We start from the raw sequence: 4,966 nt of genomic DNA on the forward strand, positions 1-4,966 counted from the left end.
TATATATATACATGGTTTGGTAACTATTTGGGCATAGTTCCAAATTGCATTCCATAATGGCTAGACCAACTCATAGCTCCACCAGTAATGTATTTAGGGTACTTTTCCTTCTACAGGTCATTAGCAATTGCCATTTTCTATTTTTGTCATCTTTCCCAATATCATGGGTGTGAGGTAGAACCTAAGCTTTGCTTTAAGTTGCTTTTCTTTAATTATTAGTGAACTTTTTTCATATGGTTGTTGATAACTCAGATTTCTGCCTTTGAAAACAGTCTGTTCATTATCCTTTGACCACTTAGTTATTGACAAACAGTTCTTGTTCACACACATATAAATATAGTGTGTATATATGTATTATATATTATACATAATATTACATATATATACTTTAAAATTCAATTTTATTTTCAGTTCTGAATTTTCTCCCTCTTACCTGCTCATCTCCTTCTTCACTGAGAAAGCAAGAAAAACAAAACCTGTCATGTACAGTCAAGCAAAACGAATTCTCACCTTAGTCATGTCCAAAAAAAAATATATCTCAATCTGCATTCTGGATCCATCACCTCTGTATTTAGGGGTGGAAAGCATGTTTCTTCTGGAATTGTGTCCTTTGAAATTGTGATGGATCATTACCCTGCTGAGAGTTCCTAAGTCTTTAATAGTTGTTTGTCTTTAAGATATTGTTATATAAATGGTTCTCCTTGTTCTGCTCACTTCACTTTGCATCACTTCATATAGATTTTTCAGAAACCATCTCCTTCATCATTTCTTACAGCATAATAGTATTTCATCACATTCAGATTCCATAACTTGTTCAACCATTCTCCCATTGATGGGCACTCCTCAATTTCCAGCTCTTTGCCACCACAAAAAAAGAGTTGCTATAAATATTTTTGTACATAAGAGCCCCCTCGGGGCAGCTAGGTGGCGCAGCAGATAGAGCACCAGCTTTGAAGTCAGGAGGACCTGAGTTCAAATCCGACCTCAGACCAAACACTTGACACTTACTAGCTGTGTGACCCTGGACAAGTCACTTAACCCCAATTGCCTAAAAATAAAAAAATAAAATAAAAAACATAAGAGCCCCCTTTCTCTTTCTTAGATCTTTTAGGATTGTTTTATATATTAGAACAATTTTCTTATATAGCTTGCATATAAGACCTTTACCAGAGAAACTTGCTGCAAGGATATTTTCCCAGTTAACTGTTTCCCTTCTAATTCCAACTGTATTGATTTTGTTTACAAAGAACCTCTTCGATTTTATGTAATCAAAATTAAACCTTTTATCTCCTGTGATTTTCTCTCTCCTTTGTATGGTTATGAACTTTTATCCAGTCCATAGTTATGAAAGTTATCTCCTTCCTTGCTTCTCTAATTTGTTTGTGATGTGATCTTTTATGTCCACGTCATGTATCTGTTTAGAGCTTATTGTGGCATATGATGTGAGGTGTTATTCTAAACCTAATTTATGCCAGACCATTTTCCAGTTTTAGTTTAATATTGAATCTATACACAACACTTAGCAAAGTGCTGGAACATAGGAGGTGCTATGTAAATGCTTATTTTCTTTCCTTCCCAGTCTTCAGGGTCTTTGAGTTTATCCAATACTATGCTACTAATGTTCATTTGCTTCCCTCCAGGTTATGTGTCTAATCTGTTTCACTAACTGACTTTTATATTTTTTAACCAATACCAAATAGTTTTGATGATTACTGCTTTGTAGTATATTTTGAGGTCTGTAATTGATAGAACATCTTCCTTTCCACTTTTTTTGTTATTTCTCTTAAGATTCTTTTTTTTCCCCTCCAGGTGAATTTTGTTATTTTTTTTTCTGACTCCAGAAGTTTGATTGCTATGGCATAGAATAAATAAATTAATTTAGGCAGTATTGTCATGTTATTATATTGTCATAGACCAGTCATAAGGAATTAATAGTTCTTTAGTTATTCAAATCTTTCTTTATGTAGGACACATGTAGTACATATTCTGAGACAATTATCCCAACTACCACTCAATCTGATGAGGCTGGTCTCCAAGGGCAGTCATGAGGAGTTAGAGAAGTCTTTCTAATGCTATAATTCACAAGTTCTCACCAGTATGCTTCCTGCCTTGATTTTCAGTTTATAATAATTAGCCAGATTTAAGTAGTTTTTAGAAAGGGATATTTACTAAGTTGGCATAATAAAAGCTGGGCAGCTAGGTGGTGCAGTGGATAGAACGCCAAGCCTAAGTCAGGAAGACCCAAGTTAAAATCTGACCTCAGACACTTACTAGCTGTGTGACCCTGGGAAAGTCACTTAACCCTTTTCCCCTCAGTTCCTCTTCTGTAAAATGAACTGGAGAAGGAAATGGCAAATTACTCTAGTATTTCTGCCAGATAGGGTCACAAAGAGTCGGACACTACTGGAATGACTAAACAACAACAATAGTAAAAGTTGTTATAAAACAAAAGTTTGTGACATACTTTCCCACAAGTATATAAAGAGTCCAAGAGGAAGTTAGCTCAAGCTTAGACAGCAACTGGTACAGTTGTAGGGGTTTAACTCACAGCTCCTGGAAGTCCTTTTGCTAGAGTCCTCAAAATGCCTTCACCCTTTTCTCACATGAAGAAGTAATCCTTCTGCTTGTCAAGGCAAACCCCTTCACTCATCTCCAATCTCTCCTTGTCTACTGCTTCCCTACTGCCTGTCAAAGTGCCCATGTCTTCTCCATCCTCAAAAAACCCTCACTTCATCCTTCCATTCCCAGTACCTATTGTTCCATCTCTCTTCTACCTTTGGTGGCTAACCTCCTTGAGAAAGCCTTCCATAGCAGCTGCCTCTACTTCTTTTCCTCTCACTCTTAATCCTGTACAATCCAGCTTCTGACCTCATCCTTCATCTCATAACACTGAGAGGTTAAACAGCTTATACTGAGTCACATAACTGGTGTGTGTAAGAGGCAGGCCTGGAGCCAAGTGGTCTTCCTAACTCTGAAGCCATCACTCTCTCCACTATACCATATCAACATCTAGATATCACTTTAAAGTTTTCAAAGTGTTTAACAATTCATTGTCATTGCATTTGGTGTTTTGGTGTTTGTTTTAATTTCCTAATGAAATTTGTATGCTGTCTTAAGGATGCTTTTTTGTTTGCTTGCTTTTTTCTAAAATGGTAGAATCTTCCAGCAACATTTTTTCAGACATCCCTTCCTTATCAGACGGAGGATTTTTTTCATTGTCCTTTGTTAGATAGGCTATTTCATACTCACAAGATGTCGTCACATTAACATGATCTAGAAAGGTGGAATTGACGCCAAAGGACCAAGACAAAAGGTCACCGAAGCATCTTCAGTGAATTTACCACTGAATCAATTAAAAAGCATTTATTAAGTACTAACTTAATTAGTAGTAGCTAAGTAGGCAAAATTACTCCATTATAGAACTATCCAGATAGGCGGTGCCATGAATAGAGTTCTGGGCCTGGTGTCAGGAAGACTTGAGTTTAAATGTGGCCTGAAAACACGGACTAGCTGTGTGACTCTCTTAACTGTCTGCCTCAGTTTTCTTATCTGTAAAAATAAGGATTGTAACAGCACCTTCCTCCCTGGTTATTTGGAGGGCAAAAATAAGATAATATTTGCAAATCATATACATGCTAGCTATAATTATTGTTATTGCTATCTCATATGCAAAGATTAAAAAAAAAATGTACACTCAGTGTTTTAGATTTACTTTCCTCGGGTCAACTGCTCCAGACTCTGAAACCTTTCATATTTGGTGGCCCACCAGATACTATGGATTTGGCTTTGAACTCATGCCTTACCATATTTTCCAGGTTTCCCAGAAGAAGTAAGATAGCTATAGATCATTGAGCTGGAGGTGAGAGAGCATGAGGAGTAGAGTTAATTTATTTGGGGGGGGTGAATATTAAGTGACAATATTTTTAAAATTCTTGGTAGTTTTCTATTCATTACAAAGTCATGATTTTTGGATTCTTAAAAAAAAAATTCACGTCATGGAAGCCTTACAATGACCATGAAACACAGAAGTATTATTCCCAAACTGTAAGTGCAAGTTGGACAGGGACAACCCAAAGGGACCTTATAGACATGAAATACGCAGGATGTGAGAAGACGGGGTATGGTGTGGGAGGAGGGACCAAAAGGGTTCTAGAGTTTTAGGTCTAGGTGACTGAGAGGATGAAGGTATCATTGGCTGATATAGGAAAGTCAGGAGGGAGAAGGTTTTTCTTCGGGAATTTTTTATTTTGGGCTTTGTTTTTTGTTTGAGGTTTGTTTTTTTGGTGAGGGAAGGAAAATGATGAGTTTGGTTTTAGATATATTGAGTTTTATATGATAGTAGAATATCCAAATGGAAATGTCCAGCAAACGTTTTGGAGATGAAAAATAGGAACTCAGAAGGAAGTTAGGGTTAGATTTCTAGGCTTATAAAGAGACTGTTGTAAGGGTTATAAAAGGTAGAATGTAAAGAGAGAACAGATTTCTGAGGTTAAACCTTGGGAAACACTTTCATGGGGGTGGTGTAGAAAGAAGAGAAGACAACAAAAAAAAAACCAAACAGAAGGAGCAATTAGAAAAGTAAAAAAGAGAACTAAGATCCTTCCTATTCCTTAAACAAGACACTCCTCCTAACTCTGGCTGTTTTCATTGGCTGTCCCCCATGCCTGGAATGTTCCTAGAAGTCTTCCTCCTCTCCCTACTCTTCTCTTCTTCATAGCTTCCTTCAAGTCCCAGCTAAAATTCCACCTTTTATTTTTTTCATTCTTTTGGTTTTGTTTTATAATGTCTTGATTTCTCATAAAGTCATTAGCTTCCATTTGCTTCATTCTAATTCTTAAGGACTTATTTTCTTCAGTGCGCTTTTGGACTTCCTCTTCCATCTGGCCAGTTCTGCTTCTTAAGGCATTCTTCTCCTCATTGGCTTTTTAGACCTCTTTTGCCATTTTTAGTCTATTTTTTAAGGTGA

The sequence above is a fragment of the Vombatus ursinus genome, unplaced genomic scaffold, assembly GCF_900497805.2.
Source record: "Vombatus ursinus unplaced genomic scaffold, bare-nosed wombat genome assembly UNPS02014797.1, whole genome shotgun sequence".
Classification (NCBI taxonomy): domain Eukaryota; kingdom Metazoa; phylum Chordata; class Mammalia; order Diprotodontia; family Vombatidae; genus Vombatus; species Vombatus ursinus.